Here is a 23,401-nt window from a genome sequence, read left to right on the forward strand (position 1 = left end):
TCTTTCCTATGGCCAGATGACATTCCATTGTATGGACATATTGCAATTTGTTCATCCATCATCCATTGATGGATGTTTAGATGGTTTCTACCTTTAATTTTGAATCATGTTCTCCCTCTACTCTTTCTCCCCTTTTCTTTTGCTCAATATTTTCTTCAGCTCTCTTCCTCATTTCTCTTGCTTTATTGTCCATGCTAAACTTACTTCATAGTAATATTGTTCTAGAGTAATAGGTCTAAATATGAATGGTATTTCTTTCAACACTTAGTTCTTTTAAAATTGTGTTTCTCATAGTCTGATTAGTCCTTCACTCTCCAAATTCTTGAACATTAGAAATAAGAATATAATAGAAAAAAAAGTTAGTCTAGGACCTAGAAGGATAAGTTTCTGAACATATTTTAACTGTATTCTATCCATGGTGGTTTTGAACCTTCTGTGAGATGAAAGGTCTGAATTGCTTTATCCTGCATGACAGGAAATAATAAAGTTCCTTGAGAGTCTTTGAATAACCAAGAATCTAAGCCCTACTTGATAACCAAATTATAAAAAAAATCAGGATGGTAAACCAGAAGAATCAGCTACGTACTTTTAATTGTCAAGGAGCAATAAGCATTTCACAGGGATTTAACAAAAAGTGGGGGGGAAATGCCCTTGGGAAAATAAAGGTGCTTTGAAGACAGAGAGGAACTATATATTGTCAGTCGTTCATATTAAAAGATCAGTTTTGACTGATGGATGAGTAGAAGATATTCTCTACTTGAAGGAAGAGGGGTGTTTGAGCCCAAAGTGTAGTATAATTTGAGAGTTAAGTTTCACCCAGGATCTTCTCTGCAGATTATTGCCTCTTAACCCACCACGTGGTGTTCGTGACAAGTCAACTTGCAGCTCCATTCTGTGTATCTGTAATCTGCGCAATTGTTCCAGTACCGAACACTCAGATAACTATGGCAGCTGCATAGTCTCAAGAAGTAGACATTTGCTTTCTTGCTTGTTTATGAGATCATCATCTACTGGAGTAATTTTTCCAAGTTGCTTTCTTGTAGGTATTTCACTAAAAATTGGACACTTGGAGTGCTTCTGATTTACACCTTGGTCTCTTTGAAGACTTACATGTAAATATCTTCAAAGTTAGCACACACACAAAACAAAAAAGAAAACCAAAGTTAACACTTGGCTCAAGACAGCTTGCAAGGAGTTGAGAAACTGAAACAATATGAAGCCACAATATAAAACCAATGAAAAGCATGACAATTGTGCCATCAAGAATTATCTTATCCCAACTTGAGATTCTGAGTCTAGGTAAACTAAGTAAGACAAGCATGTAGGCATTTTGGGAAGGTTAATATGGGTTCGTTTATTCTAATTAACCTATGTAGCACCTGCTGTATGCCAGGAATGCTAGGAAAACAAGGTCCCTGCTCACAGGGAGCTTAATCTCTAGTTGATAGAGACGAGTATCACCTAGTGATAAATGCCAGACAGAATTAAAGAGATGTACTATCAAGTAACAAGAAAGATGCCATAGACTAGGTAGTCATAGATGGCATCTCTGGATTGCATTAAGCAGTGCTGTCCAATAAAGTTTTCTGTAACATGGAAGTGTTCCCTATCTACACTGTCCTATATGGTAGCATTAGCTACATATGGTGACTGAGCACTTGAAATGTGGCCGAGGCACTGAATTTGATTTGTTTTTAATTTAAATCTAAGTAGTCACATGTGGCTAGTGGCTATCATTAGATGATGAAGACATGAAGTCAAATATGGAGGTCTTCCATTTAACCATGACATTAAATATATTTCAGCTCCCCCACTAGCCAGTAAAGGAATAAAGGACCCACAGATAACACTAAAGACACTTGTATAGGAGAGATCAACCACCTTGGAAAACAAACCGAGTAAAGGATTGGCAGTTAACCTAGTAGAACAGAGCTGAAGCCTATGTCCTAGAATCGGGAAAGCCAGCAAGAAGGGAGCCGATTCCTGCTGCAGAACCCCCATCAGCTCAGGAATAAGACGCACCTGGTCCTCAGAGCTGGGAGAGACTGAAAACACAATATAGCTGTGAGTCGTTAAAATGCACACTTGAGCCCGCCGATATGCCTCACTCCACTAACTGACTACCCAAAAGAAGACCAAAGTGAAAACTTACCCCGAGAGTAAACTAAAGAGGGCTTGACCTCAGAGACACCAGATAAAGGCAAAGAGTAAATTCAGAAGAGCTGGAATAAAGCTGAGGAAACCACCCAAGAAGATAAAGATGCAGTTGAGCGAAGACCCTTAGAATATCAGCTCAGAAGTCTGATACCCAATTAGATGTTTCAAGACAAAAACAAATGACAGCCACGGTGAGAAGAAATGATTAAGTAATTTTAGCAAACATTCCACAAACCAAAACTATGCATTTCCAGACCAAAAAGACCACAAACGTCCAGAACAATGACATGTTACTATTAAAGAAACAACCATTTAAAAACCTTCCTACAGAAGCACCAGTCCAGACAGATTCACTATCCTATTTTATCAAACACTACAGGAACAAAAAAATCCCAACCTTAAGAGTACTCCAGAGTCAGCTTCTTCTGAGACCTCTGTCGTTAGCTTGCGGATGGCTCCCTCCCACTACGCTCTTGTTCTCTGGGGGTCTCTCCTCAGGGCACCCTTGCTGTCTCTCTAGGTGCATCTCCTCTTCTGATAAAGGCTCCAGTCAGGTTGGCCTGGGGCCTGCCCCGACAGCCTCATTTTAATGTCATTACCTCCTTAAAGGCCCTGTCTCCATATGCACTTTCAGAAGTACTGGGAGTTAGGGCTTGAACACGTAACTTTGAAAGTGGGAAGATGAAACTCACCCCGTAACAACATTGGGGGGGGGCAATCTAAGAATAAAAAGGACTTTATTCAGATTGATAAAGGATATCGACAAAAACATACAGCAAACCTATTCAGTGGCAAAACATTTAAAAGCCTTTCGTCGGAGAATAAACTGGTGGTTGCCAGAGGGGAGGCGAGGTGGAACGATGGGAGGAATAGGAGGAGAGGTGGAGGTAGAAACTTCAGTTATAAAATTAATAAGTCACAGGATGTCATGCATAGCATAGGGAATACAGTCAATAATGTAATAATTTTCTATGGTGATAGATGGTAACTAGACCTATCGTAGTGATCATTTCAGTGTGTAAGAAAATTGAATCACCATTTTGTACACCTGAAACTAATATAACGTTGTATGTCAATTATAATTCCATTTTTTTAAAGCCCTTGCTCTAAAGTCAAGGGGTCCAAAGAGCAATGGCTAACTTACAACACCACAGTCACGTGCCTGAGTCAGCTATTCTATAGAATTCTGATCCAGTTAACTAAACACTTAAGATCAAGCTTTGGCAGCGGACAGACCTCAGTTTCAATCCCAAGTGCTTTATGAGCTGTGTGACCTTGAGAAGGATACTTAACCTCTGAGACTCAGTTTCCCCACTTTTAAAATGGAGATAAAATAGAGGTAACTGTCTACAAGTTGTGAGCATTAAGTACCAATGCAGGGGACTCTCCGGTACTGGCTGTTCTTCTGTTGTGCTGAAAGCTTTGTCAGGGCGCTGCTGTGTATTTCAAAGCCCAGGCCTTGGACTTAGTTTGGAGAACTGGAAGAATTCTGCTTCCACCACCAACACTACCTAGGATTTCAGGAAAATTACTCAACTTTGGAATTACGGCATCATTTTTTAAATGTTGATGAAACGAAATTAAGCAAAAGGCTAAGCCAAAGAGTAGTGAAAAGATGAGATGGCTTTTGTCGATTGGCTTTCACCAGTGTGGCTCAAAATAGAATGAAAAGAATTTGTAAGCTGGGCCGTCCAGTTAAAGCAGGCTGGCTTTGGGAGCCACTAAGCTCTACATTTTGTGCCATCTACGTGAAAGCAGTCAAGTGTATCAGGAAACCCGCTGCTGAGTGAGTGATTAACCATTAAATTTCTCCAGCACATTTCACTGGGCTGTGTGACTCACTGGCCCACCTCTACTGGTGAAAACCACATCTGCAGCCCATCAGGTGAACAAAAGCCTGAGTGATACAGAGTAAACACAAGACTGTGCCTCTATATGACAGTTGCCCATGCGCAGAAGTCTAGGGTGGCTGCACTTTGTAGCAGAAACAGCTGCTGTGGGCACACAGCTGTTGCGAGGTAGAGCTCACATTCCGCCCATGTGAAATAACTGATAAGTTATTATAGGAAAGCGCTGTGTTACAAGAACTCTCAATTTTAAACTCACAGTTACTTGTTTTGATAAATGTTCTCCATATAACATATTATTACTTTAATAATGTCTAGACCTCTAGATTAAATGTTCCAGAACACATGCAAAGCATCAATATTGATTGACTTGATTTATCAAGGACAAATATCTACTTTGTCTCACATCAGTAACTTCACTGGTCCCAAATTTTTACGACAAATTTAGAAAGAAAGGAAGTAAAGTAGCAAATGTTGCCTGGTCCATAATAGTACAGAATCTTATTCACTAATTTTAAGTGAGGACTCAGTTTGTACCCTTTTAAAAAGTATCAGGTGCCAGATGTGATGACTCTTGGACAATTAGGCTGGGGGCTCAGATAACTCAGTCATGTCATAGCATGATTAACAATTTTCCCACAGAGGTAGACGTCAATAAGGCAACCATCTATGTATGTTAAAGAAGGAAATTATAATAATATTGAGACCAAATGCAACTCTTACTCAAAATTAAGAAATTGAGTATTGCATTGTTCCTCTCAGCCTCAAAATTCCTCTGAGAAATAATTAAGTTATTAAATGCTTGGTTATTATGACTGGTGGGAGAAAAAGTGGGCCTCTGTTTCTTTCCTCCAATGTCTCAAGAAAAGACTGCAATTACTGAGCGTATAGAGGAATATAAGTCACAGGCATGAGTGATGCTGTTGTAGGGTATTTTATGACACCAAGTGATACCAAAATATTCAGTTCTCAGGATATGAAAGGTCACTTTGTGAAAATGATTTGACATAACACAATCCTAAACTTGATAAATTACTCTCAGAATGTTTAAGAAGTAAATGAAACAGTGAAACACATGTGACAACACAAGCCTGTTTTTATACAGGAAAACCCCTATTGAGGAATATTCTTATTACAGACAAAGGCCTTTGTCTTGAGTCTAGGATGAGATAGTGGGTCACCTGAAGGTATGTTTATATTTTATAGGGATGGGAGAGTGGTGGTCGTCTCCTCAAGTCTTACTTTTCCTTTGGTAGTTCTGTTTGAGTTACTAAAATTTCCTGTTATTTTGTGTAGAAGGCACCGTAGGCTGCCAGTAAACAAAACTTTGTATCATTGTCTGAAATTCTAAAACAGAAACGAGACCCAGAGGGCGGAAATACTGTTTTGTATCACATCAGAAGCGATAAGCTAAATTTTACAAAGGACTAAAACATCCCTTGCATTGAGAAAACAAAGAAGGACAAGAATGACTTGTTTAAACACGCAAGCTGATACTGAGTGATGTCCCAACCTTCACAGATCACAGATGTAACCCTTGAGAAAGAAACTGAAATCTGTTCACAGACGAACTAGATCCTGCTTTTGTAAGGGACAATTCAGGCCATGGTACATTTTTAGTAAATTAACAGATGTTTCTGATAAATCTGTAACTCAGAAGGATTCATCATGCTCATTGTGTTTGACAAGCACAAAATTAAGCAAGTTAAATCAGTCCGAAAGAAAAATGCTGCATAGACAATCCATCAAATGACCAAAATGTAGAGTAATCTCTTCAGGGGGCAAGAGCTTACACTACTTGAATGTACTTTTGAACAGAAAAGATTTCACTTGGAAGAATCACAGGTATAAGATTTTTTATGAAATTGTGAACAGTTTCAATCCTATACCTCATAAAATAGGGTGGCTTAATACTTGATGCATAAATTTGCATCAGATTCATAGCATCAACTAATTAGGAGAAAACAGTAATTAAATATTAAGATGTGCTATGTGATTCGTGCTCTGGCTTGCTGTAGGCTCACAAGAAGGCAGTCCTCTGCTCCTAAGGGGATGCAGGATGTCTTGGATTCTGGAGACAAAGTTCATGTAAGTTCAAACTCACATTCCACCTTTAACTGGATGAGTGATTTTGGACAAGTTATTGAACTTCTCCATGGCTTAATTTCCTCATCTGCAAAATGCTGATAATAGCACCTACCTCCATAGAATTGCTTGGATTGAATTAGTTAATACCTGCAAAGCTGTATAGCACCGAGAATGGCAGCTGGCATGTGGTTAACCCTTCAAGTAATGTTTACATCAGTAACTGTTAAGGATTACTTGGGTCCCAGCAGAAGGACAATTAAGGTCTAGACTGTACAATAAAAATGAAACACTATTAATCCTAAAATCCAAACTTTGGGAAAGAAGGGGACATAGAAAGAAGGTCTTGAGATAGAGGACTTGGTTTAAAGGAGGGGATGGGACATCTTAAGTGCCTGGAAAAGGCAGGACTGAGCATGGCCTGTAAGGAAGAACCAGCCTGACTGGAGAGTCGGAATAAGGTTGGGAGAACGTGCTGACCAGATAAGATATGGCAGATTGATAAGGCTTAAATTCCACTGCTGAGGAGATCAAACTCTGAGAGGAACCTATTACATTTTCCCCAGGAATTGTAGAAATAGTATTGGTTTCTAGAAAACAGGACAGAATGTAGGGGGAGAGTCTAGAATCAGCTCAGTTTAAAGGTATTGAGGCCCACCTAAGAACAAGTAGGTGAGATTCTGGACCAGGGTAATAGGCATGAGTAGAAGAGGAAGGCAACTACTAAGGCAAAACCAAGAAGTGTTTAAGTGATTAGATGCGAGGACAATGGACAGGGGAGGCAAAAATGGCTCCAGTATTTTGAGGATGCCTCCATGGGCTACTATTGTACCTAGACGAGATAAGGCAGTATAAGGTAGATGATGGTAGGACATATTCTCATAGAATACAAAGGGAGTTTAGGAGCAAACCTTGCCCTATGTATCCAAAGGTTTCTAAAGATTTTATTCTTTATATTATTATTACCTATTTGAGAGAGAGAGTGAGAGAGAACTCAAAAGGGAGGAGTGTCAGGGAGAAGCAGACTCCTAGCTCAGCGGGGACCCCAATGAGGACTCAATCCTGGGATTCTGAGCAGAAGGCAGTCACTAAACTGACTGAGACACCCCGGTGCCCTATCTGAAGGTTTCTAAATGCCACCAAGAGTGAGAAAAGAGGGTCAAGACTCCTGAGTGTTGCAAGAGCATCTCCTGTACACAGGAGTGCTACTCAATATAGCTGTTTGTCCTTGGAACCACCTGAAGGACTCACAGCTTCTGAGTGCTGACCCAAGGCAGGACAAGAGCTACAAATGGTGAACACTTTGAAGCTCTACTCCCATAACTTTCAAGTACACAGGACAGTATTGTTAACTCCTACTAGCATCATAAAAGCTCACATTGAGTTTAGAAGGACTCACTGTTGAAGGATCACTGAGTGTGGAGCAGAGCTGGGGTTTTCTCAGAGTTTCCCAGGTGAATCATCTGTCTGTCATAGGGTGCCAAAATGCAGGGTCCTGGGTTTGCAAGGGGTAGGATTGGAGTGTGAGGCAGTGAAGCAGGTCAGCATGTGAGACAGCTCTGCTGTTAGGTCACTGTCAGGGCTAGCCCCAAAGAGTCCATGGACTGTGGGAGAGCCACTATACACATTACCTGGACCCAGAGTCTTCCCATCCAATCTCCATTCTCTTTGGACCTGCTAAGTTAATCTTCGTCTGCACCGCATAATTTTCTGGGGAAAATCCTTTTTTTTTTTTTTTAAGATTTTATTTATTTATTTGACAGAGATAGAGACAGTCAGCAAGAGAGGGAACACAAGCAGGGGGAGTGGGAGAGGAAGAAGCAGGCTCCCAGCAGAGGAGCCTGACGTGGGGCTCGATCCCAGAACGCTGGGATCATGCCCTGAGCCGAAGGCAGCCGCTTAAGGACTGAGCCACCCAGGCGCCCCTTCTGGGGAAAATCTTTAAAAAGGACTAATAACCAGAACAGAGGGCATAGACAAGATGGATGTCTCTGGGTGTGATTTCTAGTTAAAATAAATTTTTGAAAGAGCTTCCTGCTATCTTCCAAATTGTCTGCAATGAATACATATTATTTTTGTAACTTCTCCAGGGAGATCCAATTTCTGTCAGGGCTATAGTCTAGGCCACAATCAGCGCTTAGCATCAAACTGGTGGCTTATTTATCTTTAAAAAAAAAAAAAAAAGGAAGACTACTGCATGTTCATGGCTCCTACACCCTCTAAGTTCTGATTTCTCTCCAGGATCCTTAGTTGGTGTATTATTTTTTAGTTTATTCTGCCGTTGAACAGATGCTTCTATATTAAGTCCTTGTCCCTGTCATCCTGTATGTTTTAGCACCAAAGGTGACTTTAAAAGCAAACCAAACTAAGCCTAAATAATGCAACCCAGGAAACAGGGATGGGTGACTCCTTCATTCCATTCACTGTGATTAAATATCTTGACCACAATCTCCCCCAGCATTTTTAGCACAAAGAATGAAAATACTTGAGACAGGATGAGGGGCTAGAGGAAAATCCCATACATTGAAGGTATCTTAACAATTTTACAGAAGAGACTAGCCTAAGGGTGTAGTACATGTCTTTAAAGTTTATGGAAAAATTCTTGTTGCATATGTGTTCTGGTAAAACAAAATGCAGGCATGGAAAAACAACTGACTGTAAAAATAACAACATCCTTAAGAGTCCAGCTTGCAGTCATTAGAGGTAGCACAGCTGGGGTCAGTTTATAGACTTCTGTTTTTAATTTGCATAAATAGCCTGGTGTTGGCCGGAGCAGACATGCAGCTGCCTCACCAGGCTGATTGACTTAGTCTCCCCACAGACACCCAGAAGGTGCTGAGACGCGGGTCAGGGCAGCACTAAGAATCCGCATGAGGCTGCACAGTGGGAGTCCTTCTCCACTCCCACAGCAAGGAAAACCCAGAACTTCTTCTTTCTTTTTTTCTAAACCCAGAACTTCTGACAACGTTTTCTCAACTTTGAGCTAACATTCTTTTGAATTCTGCTCATGGAGAAGAAACTCCCAGCCCCACTCAAAAACACCATGTAATGACACTTCCATTGCCCAGACTGACATATATCGCTAAGCCCTGAAATGGAAAAACCAAAGCAGGCCCTTGTTGTAAATCATATCGTAAGTGCTTGCTAAAGATCGAATGTTTGTGTCCCTCCTGAATTTATATGTTGAAATCCAAACCCCAATGTGATGGTGTTAGGAGGTGAGGCCTTTGAGAGGTGATTAGGTCATGAGGGTGGAACCCTCATGAATGGGATTAGTGCCCTTATAAAAGAGGTCCCTTGCCCCTTCTGCCATATGAGGGCACAGCCTCCAGAACTGTGAGAAATAAATGTTTGCTATTTAGAGCAAACCCCCACCCCCCACCCCCGATCTTATGGTACTTTGTTATAACAGCCTGGAAGGACTAAGCCAGTGCTCAATGCCCTTCTAGGTGAAGAAGTCACCATTCTATGGCAGAGGGCCAACCAGTTATTCAATAAACATAGGACACTTCTGAAGTCTAGGTTCTGGTATTGTTGTGAACAGGATGCAGGTTTCCCAGAGAATTTGTGTCTTTCTTTATAGAGGTAAGATTATGTGTTTGAAAGTTTTAACTTCATAGAATGAAAAATTAAGAGGAAGCCTAAGATTAAAAATCAAGTAACAGAGAATTTCAGGAAAAAATAGAACAGATCAGAGTAGTTGGGGATGGCATCATAGCAGTAGGACTTAATCCATCAAACACTCATTTAACAGATTGCATGAATTATATCTTCCAAGGATTCAAAGGTATAAAGGACTTAAAACAGGGCCTGATTCTGGCACCCTGATGCTTATTTTTGCCTCGTGTCTAGTTGAACACTGCAGGAATGTAGAAAGTGATGAGTGCCATAATAACAGGCACAGTAATGAGACCCTTTCAGTCATAGAACTTCAGATCTGGAGGAATCCTCAGAAATATCCCAACCCAATCTCCTCCTTTTATAGATAAGAAAACTGAGTTTGTCACTTGTCTACCTTATGCTGTTAAGTTTGAAACTGACTGGGATTTGGATCCTGGTATAGACCCTGAAGGGTGGGCAAATTCCAGTAGAGGGAACTGTAAGGGAGGGCCCAGGCAGGGTTGATATTCAGTCAGTAGATGCCAGTCAGTTTTACTAGCACCTTGCCTCACCCTATTGTCTGTTCTGATTGATGGGTGCCCCTGCTGACTCATTAACTATTCTGAACGTCACCCCTGGGCAAACGCACATCTCATTTCCTGCTCAGCTAAATCAGTGTAACAGAAGGAGAGAGAGTTTTTAATAGTGTAGTACTAGGAAGCAATTAATCTCTTAGCACTGCAAAATGCTTGACTTTGCACACCTTTCTCCAAAGATGTCATCAAGGGAGAATGAATGTACAAAACAGTTCCATGTGTTAAGAACAGGGTAAAGGACATGGCGAAAGAACAAGCTGAATCCAACACCATGATTCCACTCATAAAGTTCAAGAATTATGTTAGGTGAAGTATTCACAGGTGGTAAGATTAAAATGGACAAAGAAGGTTTGTTTTTTGGGGTTTTTTGTTTTTTTGTTTGGTTGGTTGGGGTTTTTTTGTTGTTTTTTTTGTTTTGTTTTGTTTGCTTTCATGGTATTAGTCTTTACTGTGGGGAGAGGAAGTTGGGAAGGCGTAGCGACAGATAGGGTCTTCTGGGGCATGGCAATTTTCTATTTCTTCAATACTGGTGTTCATTTTGTAACTGGTCATTACACTACACATCTGTTTTATGCACTTTTCCATATGTAATATTTAACAACAAAATATGATAACTAAAGCAGACTGAGGTTTGGTTTTCTTTTTTGAAGGCTGGGAAAGTAATGTGGACACATCATCAGGTTCAATGAGCAATTGCTTGACGACAGAACAAAAGAGCCTGGGACCAAAGATGCTAAAATGGCATCACAATTAGAATGTGGAGATTAGTTATCAACCTCCCTGTGTGGAGAACAGCCCCTTGCATCCTCTCACTCCCGCAGTGGTCGTTGTCACAAGCATTCTTGCTTAACAGCATTGCATTTCTAACACTCCTGGGAGATACGGTCAATCAGACTTCTAGGAAAAACACACAATAAGGGTTTTGATAGTAAATAGACTGAGAAAGTTAAAAAAAAAACCAACAAGAATGAATCATTGATTTTTGAATGATTGATTTTTGGGTGTTTTTGGCCATTGTCTCATTTTTCAGTGTACTATTCAGTGGCATTAAGTACATTCACAATGTTGTGCAATCATCCATTTGCAGAAGAATCATTGATTTTTAAACAGTAAAATATGGGCACAGGATTTCAAGTCTGATATTGTTTTTGGACAGATGGAGAAAGGAGGCAAGTTTTGTCTGTATGTATGGGAAGGGAGACAGCAGTTGGGGGGTATTTTTCTAAGAGGACAGCAACAGCAAGTGTCCCCTGCTGCACACTGGTTTGCACACTGCCTACCCCGGCAAGGACACCGTGTGATCACCACACGCAGCCTTTCTGCAGCGGTGCTGGTGGGCGCTGAGCACCCAGACTTGCTGTACTGGTCCTGAAGAGAGGCTGCTGGCAACAGGACTGTGCAAAGAAACTGCTGTGCCTCATGGTGGTTCTAGCTTTCCCCAGAGCTGCAATTCTTTGGGTTTTGGTTTGATTCTCCAAAACGACTCTCTTGCTGCATGATCTGCAAAATTAGTATAATTTTGGAGCTGGAAGGGATCCTAGAGACAATGTATTCAAACCCTCTCACTGTCCAATTGCAGAATCAAGAATGGTCAAGAAGGCCGAGCCAGGCGACACCGTGGGGGAAGCTGGGCACTGCAAAATCCTGCAGCTGCTGCACTCATTTTAAAATTAAAGTGATACATTCTTAAAACATTTTTCTTTTGCTTTATTTTGAATAGCCAGACCCTCCCAGGAATAATAAAAGCACAGCTAGAAATCTCTAATCTGGTGGGGTTTCTTACCCTTTAATTTTACCACATGTGGACCCTGAAATTATAATAAGGAAAGGACCGAACACAGTAACTCACAATATAATGCAATTTAACCCAGATGTTGACGGCAGGCTGATTTCTGAAGCACTGGCTGAGAGCTTGTTTCAGAAGTGGGGAAACGCTGGGATTCTAGAATAGCAGTCATAGCCCTCAGCTAAAATGTCCCTGTAGAGATTGTAACCAAGGCCATTCCTGATACACAGAAATTATTTATACTTATGCTCTTTGTCCATTCTCAGCTTCTTCCCTCCTCTTCCTTTCCTTCCGTGGCCCATGTTCCCGCATTCCTATTATTTCCTCCTCCTTCGGTTCCCAGGAGCCTCTTGCTTGCCCTTGGGTTTTCGGGGCCTCCTGTTAGAACATCCCGGCTAGGGCTGGGTTTCTAAAAAAGCCTATGACTCATAGGACTATTTTACTGAATTTCTCTCCATTATCAAAATCCCTTGCTATCACTCTCAATTCCAAAGTGTGCTGTAGGGGCTCCTGGGTGGCTCAGTCAGGGAAGCGTCTGCCTTCAGTTCAGGTCATGATCCCAAGGTCCTGGGATCGAGTTCCACATGGGGCTCCTTATTCAGCAGGAAGCCTGTTTCTCCTTCTCCCTCTGCCCTGCCTCTTCCCCTGCTTGTTCTCTCTCTCTCGGACTAATAAATAAATAAACAAAATCTTTAAAAAAAAAATCACCAAAGTGTCTTATGTTGACTTACCCAGATAATTTTATAATCTAATCAGGGTTTATGGAAGAAGGACCAAATTATGACATTTATTTATTTATTTATTTATTTATTTATTTAAGAGAGAGCAAGCACGTGAGCTAAGGGAGAAGCAGAGGGAGAGGGGGAGAAGCACATGGTCTGCTGTGTGTGGAGTCCAGCTCGGGACTCCATCCCAGGAACTCGAGATCATGAGCTGAGCCAAAACCAAGTCAGAAGCTTAACCAATTGAACCACCCAGGCACACCCCAAATTATGACTTTAGAGGGCTACAGGCACTTTTACTTTTGTGGGCCCCTTACTCCATAAAAAAATATAAAAAATTACATTGTACAACAGCATTGGAAGAAAAATAAATATAATCCAGACTGGGTTCATCGTTATTTTCCCCCTATAATCTTAAGAAAAGTAAAAATGAAACATTTGCATGGGCCCCTGCAAATATCATAGGCCCCAGGCATTGTACCTACTGTATGTCATGCATAACTGGCCCCGCCTCTTCGTGCTGCCCAAAGACTGGCTGGGTTACATTAGTGCATCAGACTGTGTTATCACCAAGATATTTTTGATTGTAAATAATGGAATAAAACTCAAATGGGCTTAAACAATAAGGGAAATTTATAGGCTCACAGAGCTGGTTAAGTTCAGAGACTGACATGGCTTAGAGTCTGGTACCTTCCCTCGTGAAACTTCCATTCTTCAGGTAATGACAGACACAGACCATGTCCTAGACCTTGCTTTTTATCTGCCCATTGGCCCCTGCCCTCCCTGCCTACCTTCCTATCTGAGCTCACTTCCATGATGAAGGGAGCTGAAAAAGCCAGACATGATTTCTCAGTCTCCCTGGAGGTGATGCTTTAGATATTACCAAATTCTGGCCATTGCAACTTCAGTGAAAGTACGCTTCCAGGTTTCCTCCCCCTTAGTTGTGCAAGAAGCTCCCACTCTTTCTGTCCTGCTTTGGGATATGTATAGGCTTCTGCAGCAGCCTTGGTTTCATGAGAGGCCACATGGATCAAGGTGGCAGAGCACAAAGACCCGATTTTGGGTTCTTGATGACATTGCTGAATTACCTAACCAGGCCTGAAACTCCCTACCTCTGAACACTTTCATTAAGTAAGATAACAAACTTTTAGCTGGGCATTCTATTCCTTGAAGCTTCCTATAGATACTGAGAAAACAAAGAAATGAACCCTAAATTTTCAGATATTGATACATGCTATTAGAACAACAAATATGATGCAGGACTACTTCAAATTGGATAATGATAGACAGACTCTCTAAAGTAACATTTGAGCCTGATGGAACCAGCCATACGAAGATCTGGGAGGCAGGGTGCTTGTGACAGAGCAAACAGTAACTCTAAAAGTCCGAGGTGACAATTATTAGAGTGAGTTTGAAGAACAGTAAGAAGTCCCTCGATTGCAGTCCAGTGAGTATGGGGAGGGAGTAGAATGCTAAGTCAAACAAGTTATAGGTCATTTTGCTTTTTTCAGAATGCCTTGACACAGTGGTATAATTTTGGTTCTGGGAAATTGGGTGGAGGGGACATTTTAAAGATATCAAGTGGGAAAATCTCATTTTGTAAGCAGCTGCTTAGAGTGCATATTAAATGTGGTGATGACTTCTGCCCATCTCCTTCATAAATACCATCCCCGGCTCCTAAGTTCCTCCTGTTCAGAGAACTGTACTCCTCTCTCTATGGTACCACAGGAGCAGTTATATTTTATAAAAGGACCCGACTGTAGTTATTGGACCAGAGATGGGTATCTAATCTAAAAAGGCTTTTTCCCTGGGGATTTGGAATTGGAGGCAGGGGATTGAGTTAATGCCTTGCACGTGGTTAAAGATGTAAGATATAAAGCTTGAAAGATATAGCCATATCTTGATCATATGAAAAAAAAATGGTTGTCCATCCTGAGAGGAGGAATAAGGGAAAGACAACCCTAATGGAATTCAAGTCCCTGGTTCTTGTAGGTTCCCAAAGCCCAGCCCCATCTTTCCCTTTTTCAGTTTGGTGATTCCATTTCTATAACATGGTTTATTTCAGGTACTCTTAGAGGGGAAAGGGGAGATATCAATAATTGGAATCAAGGGTGAAATGTTAAAATAACAAATCTTAAAATATAGAATTAGCTGAGTAAAGCTGAGGTGGGGAGCAGTAATGATTCAGAAATCCTGAGCTGAATGTCAATGTTCCTGGTTATGTAGTAGCAAAGCAGTTGATTCATTATCTATAGTCTCCAGAGGACCATGAGCCTATAAAGATTTCAGTGGTGGGGCGCCTGGCTGGCTCAGTCAGTGGAGCATGAAACTCTTGATCTTGGGGTTGTGAGTTTGAGCCCCACATTGGGTGTAGAGATTACTTAAAAATAAAATCTTAAAAAAAAATATTTCAGCATATCCACTACTTATTTTGTTCTCTCTTTAGGAAAACTAATTTTCAGTTGAAGCTGGCTTACCTCTAACTATACAGAGAACAACAAAGTGTGCTTTAAGAAAATACTTTTTTGCTTATAACCAGTGATCTGTGACTACTATTGCTTCGATAATTGTCTTGCTAAATTGCACCAGCAAAATTCTTCTTCTTCTTTTTTTTTTTTAAAGATTTCATTTGTTTATCTGAGAGAGAGATAGCATGAGTGGGGTGAGGGGCAAAGGGAGAAGCAGACTCCCCATTGAATAGGGGGCCTGATGCAGGGCTCAATCCTGGGACTCCAGGATCATGACCTGAGCTAAAGGCAGACACTTAACTGACTGAGCCACCCAGGCACCACTGCACGAGCCAAATTCTTTTTTTTTTTTTTAAGATTTTATTTATTTATTTGACAGAGATAGAGACAGCCAGCGAGAGAGGGAACACAAGCAGGGGGAGCGGGAGAGGAAGAAGCAGGCTCATAGCGGAGGAGCCTGATGTGGGGCTCGATCCCAGAACGCCGGGATCACGCCCTGAGCCGAAGGCAGACGCTTAACCGCGGTGCCACCCAGGCGCCCCTGCACCAGCCAAATTCTTAACAGCACTCTAAGATCAGTGCATTAATTTGGAAATTTGGGGGAACCTGAAATCTTACTACTCTCCTTCCCTTGCTCTACCCCATCCTTAACTTTTGCAAATTTAGTATCTAGCCTGGTACATTTTCTTCTACTAAGAAGAAAAGTTTCCTTTTCTCTACTAACTTTATCATAATTCCAGTTCTCCCCTACCTCTCAATTTTAAGCTTGCATCCTGAAACTTCCCTGAGAATTCAGATCTGGATTAGGTACACTTGCTAAGAACTCCTATATAACACTGTGTTTCTACTATCACATAGTTTTATAACTACTTTCTTGTCTTTCTGTACCACTAAACTATAAGTTGAGAGCTGGGCACATAGTACATGTTTAATAAAGAGTCTTGTATGAATGAATGAAAAGTTATAATGAATACTAAGATAATATATGCAAAGTATTTGGCACACAAGTAATCAATACTTTTTTCTTGTTAGTTTTCTTTTATGATTCATAAAATAACCCTAGAACCTGAGAACAGTATAGCATACTGAATATTGCACTACAGTGGGAACAGCTATGCAGATGAAACTAGGGGTCATGTGAAAATTTGGCCAATCATCATAGCAGATGCCCAATTAATTAGAACAGAAGAGCCTGGCCTTCTACCTAGAAGAGATGATTGGTCTTGTCCCCCACGACAGAGCATAAATTCACTTATTAATAAATTAAACATATGGTGACTATATCTATGAAGAATTAAAATTAAATCGAATATTCCAAGATGGAAAATTATTTACCAGTGATACTTTTAACTACAATCCAAGCAGTTACATCGAAACTATTTGTACTGATAAGATCTTACTTATAAAATAAATAACCAATAACTCCTTTATATATTAGTGATAGTCATTAAAAAACATTTCCAAGCATGTAAAGCATAATAAAATCTAAGAATAAATTTAAGGTATATGAAGCATAATTAAAAACTATATAACTTTACTGAGGATCATAAAAATACTTGAATAAATGGAGAAATAGCATGTGCTTTTAAAGATTCTTCAATATTAAAAGATTTGTTTTATGAACACTGAAATTTCAAATAAAACACCAAAGATTTTTTTTTTTTTGGTAAAGGTTTTGTTGAAAAATAACATACATACAAAAAGTACATGTACAGTATATCTTAACAAATTTTTAATTATTTTTAAATGGGTTTAAGTTCAAAGTTTATCTGAAGTAAAAATGGAGCAAAATATCCATAAAATTTCAATTAAAAAAACTCTAAAATTTTGGAGCTGATACTCTCATATAGAAACTGGCAGAAAATAAAAGAAAGTCAAAAAACAAGCTCATGAGAACATGTGTAAATAAATGTGATAAATGTAGCATTTCAGATTGGTGAGTTAATTATAGAATCTTTAATAATGCTAGAATGATTGTGATATAAGTATTTAACTGAACATTGGATTTAAAAAATAAATATAAATAAAATCAGAAAAGGTCTAGAATAATATATACCTTAATGTTTAGGATTTGTAAGCATGCCATTAAAAATTGAAGTCACAATAAAAAAGACTAAGAAACTTGTCTACATATATTTAATACTTCTCTGTGGTGAATATCATAAAGCTAAAAGTCAAATGACAAATTAGGAAACAGTGTTTGCTATCTTCGCTATGTCCCAGGCAGTGTCTTTGATAAGAAGAGGTGTGCTTCATTCTATTGAGTTTATGTGCAGATCCTGGAGTCAGATTGCTTGGATTTGAATATGAAATGGCCTACGTACCAGCTGCCTTAGGTCGAGTTCCTTAGAAGCCATGGCTGAGAGGAAGATTTTTATACAAGTGATTTATTGAAGATGGTCTCTTCAATGAAATCTGGAGGAATGCAGGAAACAGGCTAAGACGGGGGATAAGCTAGGCAAAGACAAGTGTTCAAATGGAGCCTCACCTCAGCCTGAGCTCACTGGAAGATCTGGAGCAAACATGGTACCATGAAGCCTTGAAGTAAGAAGGCTGGGCCATTGTATCTCCACTGCATCAGTCAGTCATTGTTTTCAGGCCATCCAAGCATTTGGGACAGACTGAGGACAATTTTCCAGAGAAGGGTACAACTCTGAGTTGTTAGCCACCAACCATCATGGTGGCTAGAAGATGGATGGATGCACTAGGTGGACAAGGGGATTGGGGGATAACACTAGCAGCATCTTCTAAAATAACCAAGTCATCCTGATTAAGTTACTTAACTCTTCGAAGCTTTCATCTCCTCATTTATAATGAAAACATATCGATCCCATTGGGTTGTAGGAGATATGATAAGGAATAGTATATGTCAGGGAATTGTCTAACAAAAACACCCAAACGTTAGCATTTAGAGAGTTTTACAAGTCTAAACATTCACTAAGAGCAAAATGGGAAAATTATAAAGACTGGCAAGGCATAAGTGAAGAAATAGAATTGCCCAAAATACAGGAATATTTTCTCTTTCACTGTAACTATAGAAATGCAAACTTAGAGCAAATTACTGTTGATTTCTTATTAAAGAGACAAAATCAGAGATAATACTCAGTGTTGACAAGGTGTCTGCATGGGAATAGAGCAATCTCTTACATTCCTATAAAGAGTATAAGATGATCGTTGGTTTTCTGGAGAGCATATTGGAAATCTATCTGAAGCTTTTAAATCATGTATATCTTCTAAAATGTGCATTCCCATTTCCAAGAACTTATTTGCAGAAAATATGGCATAGAACTGGAAATACTTAAAGATACAAAGAAGTTCATATGTAGTGTTATTTGAGTATTGGAAAATTGGCATGAGCTATTAATTCGGAAAGGTATAATAATGACAAAGAAATTACTATAAAGAAAAATGGTATAAAAATATACTTACTGCTAGGAAATTAAGTCCAAATTTGAGTCAAAAACACAAACTTAAAAATTGTATTCAGATAATGGGATACAATTTTTAAAAACATTTGGAGGTAACATACACTAGAGTGGTGATTCTCTTTGTGAGACGAGTTATTTTTACCTTTTTTGTGCTCATTTGTAGCTTTCTGATCTTTCCACAGTGAACAAGTGACACAACAATAACTCACAAGCTTCAGGCTTCTCAGGAGGAGCTCAAGCCTGTAGGTATAAAGCTTGCGGGTGGCCTTTAGCCACAATTTAGTTATTTTTTATTTCCTGCTATTTCTGCCAAACATAAATTTGTAAGCAAACGCTTGGAACATATTTAAAGAAAGAATGAAGACCAATCAGTTTCAAGCAAACAGGTTTCTTAAACACACAGACACAAATCACTATGAACCTTGAGTGCACATCTCTACCTAAAGAAGAGAAAGAGAATCTTTCGTATAAGAGCGATTGGTGAGAGAATGATCTTAGGTTGTTGCTTTGAAACTTCATTTACATTCATTCAAGGAATTATTTCTTCAGTGTCCTCATTTTATTCTGTCTTTAGGCTCATTGCCCATTTCATCCAGGTAGCAAACTATCAATCAGAATCGCAACAGAAAACAGATGGCGTGAATGGGGTAAGTGAAGAGAGGAGAACAAAGGGACAGTTTTCAAAGATGTGGGCAAGGCTCTGGAAAGGCACGACATCAGGGCTAGCTAGCAATATCAGAGAGAGGTTGAAAGGATGAGAAGGAGGAGCTGTTGTTTGAACCTTGAGAAGGCCAGTTGAGAGATGCAGGGACTCAGAACAAAAGTCACCATACCAATCATGTCGGGCAGCTGTCCTCCAAGTATTGGGTCAGCATTTCAGGCAGCTCCCGTGTCAGGGCACCTCCATACCAACACAAATGTCCACAAGCCTTATAGCCGGGGCAGAGAGAGCACAGAGAAGCCCACACCAGCTCTTCAAGGCAGCTAACTGGAAGTGATGGGTCACTTCTGCTCACTTCCCATTGGCCGAAGCAATTCATGTGGCCTTGCCCAACCACAAGGGGCTGAGGAAGAATCCTCACATGCACCTGAGAGGAAAGGAGAACTGGAAACACTGGTGAGAAACACGGACAGAGAGTAACCTCTGTTCTTTTGTATTACGCTGCATTCCTCACCCAACTTTGGGTCATACTCGATGCTGCGCCATGTCATAGCTGCCACCAGCCACACTGAGCACCTGAATGTGACTTGAGATGTGCTATGCATGTGACATATACCTCAGAGTTCAAAGACTTAGCACAAAAAGTAGAATGCAAGACAGCCTATTAATGATTTTCATTATTGATTGTATGTGGAATGGTGGTATTTTTGGAATATTGGGTTAAATAAAAATACATCATTATTTATTAATTTTATCTATTTTTACTTTTTAAAATGCGGTTTCTAGAAAATTTTGTGTGTGCCTTGTGTTTGTGGCTTGCACTATATTGCTATTGAACTGTGCTGCTCTAGAGAGTTCTCTTGGTTCCCAAGAGGGTTTCTAATAGAAAGAGATAAAGAATTACCAATCTCTGCTAGAATTCTCCACAGGATGAATCATTACTTTAATTGCTCCTGTAGCTAAGTAGCTACACAAGTGTGAAGGTTTTCTTCTTTTATTTTAGTGTCTAATTTAAAATTCTTTATAAAAATTCAGGATCACCTCCTACATTGTTGGTGGGAATGCAAGTTGGTACAGCCACTCTGGAAAACAGTGTGGAGGTCCCTTAAAAAGTTAAAAATTGAGCTACCCTATGATCCAGCCATTGCCCTACTGGGTGTTTACCCCAAAAATACAGACGTAATAAAGAGAAGGGCCATATGCACCCCAATGTTCATAGCAGCAATGTCCACAATAGCTAAATCGTGGAAGGAGCCAAGATGCTCTTCAACAGATGACTGGATTAAGAAGTTGTGGTCCATATATACAATGGAATATTACTCAGCTATCAGAAAGAACGAGTTCTCAACATTTGCTACAACATGGACGGCACTGGAGGAGATAATGCTAAGTGAAATAAGTCAAGCAGAGAAAGACAACTTTCATATGATATCTCTCATCTATGGAACATAAGAACTAAGATGATCGGTAGGGGAAGAAAGGGATAAAGAAAGGGGGGGTAATCACAAGGGGGAATGAAACATGAAAGACTATGGACTATGAGAAACAAACTGAGGGCCTCAGAGGGGAGGGGGGTGGGGGAATGGGATAGGCTGGTGATGGGTAGTAAGGAGGGCACGTATTGCATGGTGCACTGGGTGTTATACGCAACTAATGAATCATCGAGCCTTACATCGGAAACTGGGGATCTACTGTATGGTGACTAACATAATATAATAAAAAATCATTTAAAAAAAATTCAGGATCAGTTTTTTTCCCCCTTTCCCCCATAAAGGCAAAGCACAGGTGGTTCATAGAGACCATTATTCCATGGAGAGTCTTTTTTATAAAACGTGTTTAAATGTCACTCAGTTCCATTAAAACAAAGGAGACATTCAGCAGATGTGTTGCTTTTTAGTTTTTTACCTTCTTGTAGAAACTAATTTTGAAGACTTCGACTACTTTTTTATTTGGAAAGAGGGTAGCGAGAATGTCATTAACTTTACCTTTTCCTACGTATTGAGAGCTGAAGTTGTAGGAAGTTCTCAAGTTTTTTTTGAAATATGGTCTAACAGTAGCTATTCTATGGCCTGTGCCAGAGATGCCCCTTTTGCCCCTTCAGTCCCCTCCCTTCCGCTAGACCCAGATCTTTGCCCTGGAGCCTGACCTGCTGGTCTGTACTAAGAGGTCTGGAATGGAGAGTTCTGGTAGAGAATAGAAGGAGGAACTGGATCAGGGTCAGGGTATTTATTCACCTGGGAAGTAGACTACAGCTGTCTATTTAGGGTTGAGTCAGGCAAAGGGCATCACTCTAAATAGAAGAGTTGAATACGGAAATCAGAGTACTGACTGAGTACCACTGCTTTTTTTCATGACTGCAAGTTCCAGCATTGGCTCACTCTGCTCATCATTGTGGCTCTAGGAGTGGTGACAGCTTTGCTGCTCCTTCTCTCATGGCTGCCCTATCCCTTGTGATTGCCTAATACTCCCTTGAGTGGTCTTGAAGTGAATGTGCCATCTGCCTTTGACTGCGACCCTGACGCTGGGCCCACTGGCATCTGGTGGGAAGGCTACCTCAAAACAGGAGGTTGCTGAGTGTCCTGGCCAATAATGAAGGACAGAGGAGCCACATTTTGAAGATATTTGCTTAAGTCTAGAAACATAAGGCAGCTTTTCATATATTTCTGCCTGATATTTTTAAAAGCCTTTACAATGTCTTGAAACGACAAACTCTGTAATATGACTAAGGTAAGAAAGGAAGTTATCAGGATGCATCTTATATGTTGTAGTTTTCTCTCTGGCAAAGAAATGTCAATATTTGAACCACACATTAAGCTCTACACTCAACAGTTCTTGGTCTTCTAAGAAGATACATGTACTTCTTTTAGGTGGGAGGTTGAAAAGCTTCCTTTGTTTCCCCACCCATACAACAGGGGGCTTAGACTAGATTATCTTAAATATCCCTGCACACTAACATTCTATAAGTCTATGATGTTTCAGTCAAATTTGTGAAATACAGTTTTCTGGCCTTTGGCTCGGGGGAGGGGACAGTGCAACTGTCTTCAGTTGTCCTGAATCCGGGTTCATCCAACACCAGCCACCTCCACCATGCCGCCTAAGTTTGACCCCAATGAGATCAAAATTGTATACACAAGGTGCACCAGTAGGGAAGTCTGTGACACATCTGTCCTGGTCCAAAAGATCAGCCCCCTCGATCTGTCTCCAAAAAAGTTTGGTGATGACACTGCCAAGGCAACTGGTGATTTGGAGGGTCTGAGGATCACAGTGACACTGATCATTCAGAACACACAGGCCCAGAATGAAGTGGTACCTTCTGTCTCTGCCCTGATTATCAAAGCCCTCAAGGAACTGCCAGGATACAGAAAGAAGCAAAAACACATTAAACACAGTGAAAAGGTCACTTTTGATGAGATTGTCAACATTGCCTGACTGATGTGGCTCCGATCCTTAGCCAGAGAACCCTCTGAAACCATCAAAGAGATTCTGGGGACTGCCCAATCTGTGGGCTGCAATGTTAGTGGCCGCCACCCCTATGAAATCATAGATGACATCAACAGTGGTGCAGTACAATGCCCAGCTAGTTGAGAACTACAAAGGAAAATATTTCAATAAAGGATCATCTGACAATCAAAAAAAAATTGTGGAATAACATAGTGAGGTAAGTGTGTAGACTTCTCTGAAGTACTGGGATGAATATTTTGCAACACAAATTTCACCCTCCCATCTAAGAAAATCAGAGATAATTATTTTTACTAATGCCCTTGAAAGCACCATGTAAAAGAGTGCCTGTCCTAATAGCATCAAGCCTGGGCCAGAGGTCAATGAACAATGGCCCATGGGCCAAATGCAACCTGTCACCTGTTTCTGTAAAGTTTCCTTGAAACACAAGCCATGCTGATTTGTTTATGTATTGTCTATGTCTGCTTTCTCACTACCATGGCATACATAGTTGAATTGTTGCAACAGAAATTGTCAGCCCACAAAACCTAAAATGTTTACTCTCTGGCCCTTTACAGAAAAAGTTTGCCAACTCCTGGCTTAAAATGTGTAA

General features: G+C 40.3%; 1 pseudogene; it reads left to right on the forward strand.

Annotated features, from left to right (window-relative positions):
• The first annotated feature begins 22,422 nt into the window (after positions 1–22,422).
• On the forward strand, positions 22,423–22,935 carry LOC113263860 (60S ribosomal protein L12-like; annotated as a pseudogene).
• The last annotated feature ends 466 nt before the right edge of the window (positions 22,936–23,401 follow it).

The sequence above is a fragment of the Ursus arctos genome, unplaced genomic scaffold (genome assembly GCF_023065955.2).
Source record: "Ursus arctos isolate Adak ecotype North America unplaced genomic scaffold, UrsArc2.0 scaffold_15, whole genome shotgun sequence".
NCBI classification, from domain to species: Eukaryota; Metazoa; Chordata; class Mammalia; order Carnivora; family Ursidae; genus Ursus; species Ursus arctos.